We start from the raw sequence: 825 nt of genomic DNA on the forward strand, positions 1-825 counted from the left end.
TATATATATATATAGCACTGCTAAACTAAGCATGAGCGTAAATTTATTTATCCTACGCGCCGGCCATAGCGTGCGCTTAATTAAGCCAACCACCCCCCCACCCGTCCCGCATGGAGCCATGCATGTTTGAATGTAAAAGTGGAACACTTAGTAGTAAGGACATTACTACAAAGCATATTTACCTGAAATCAAACGTAAATCCATGATGATATTCTAGTAATGGTTCACATGGGATGCAATAACACAAATAGTAGTAATGAAATCAATGGACTGGGTCAGATGTTCCTACGAATTGCTAGTAAACCTATGAGAAGGTAGTGGTAAATCAATTACTACCTAGCTAGTAGCTAATAGCTTTGTTCAGTTAGGTAGTAAACCTACGATAGGTAGTAGTAATGCAATTACTATCTAGCTACTTTTTAGGTAACCATTTTACTAGCAGTAAGGATTTTATTGTTGTTACTATGTTTACTATGAATTTTACTAGTAGAATGTTAGGGAGCGCACATGTGCATGCTGATGGTAACCATTATAATCCCGTTACCATTTTTACCACTGAGTTTACTAGCAAGTGGAGGGAGTACCTGGCCAGGCGAACCGTAGTTGCATGTTGATGGTAATAATTTAATTGTGTTACTATTTTTACATGGACTTTTACTAGCAAGTGGAGGGAAGTCACTGGTTTGATCGGTTTAGCGGGTGCACGACTTGGCCGGAGCATAGGATTAGCATTCTGCGCGCACGCTCACTTTAGCGCCACCGTATATATATATATATATATATATATATATATATATATATATATATATATATATATATATATAT

The sequence above is a fragment of the Triticum dicoccoides genome, chromosome 4A (assembly GCF_002162155.2).
Source record: "Triticum dicoccoides isolate Atlit2015 ecotype Zavitan chromosome 4A, WEW_v2.0, whole genome shotgun sequence".
Lineage (NCBI taxonomy): Eukaryota > Viridiplantae > Streptophyta > Magnoliopsida > Poales > Poaceae > Triticum > Triticum dicoccoides.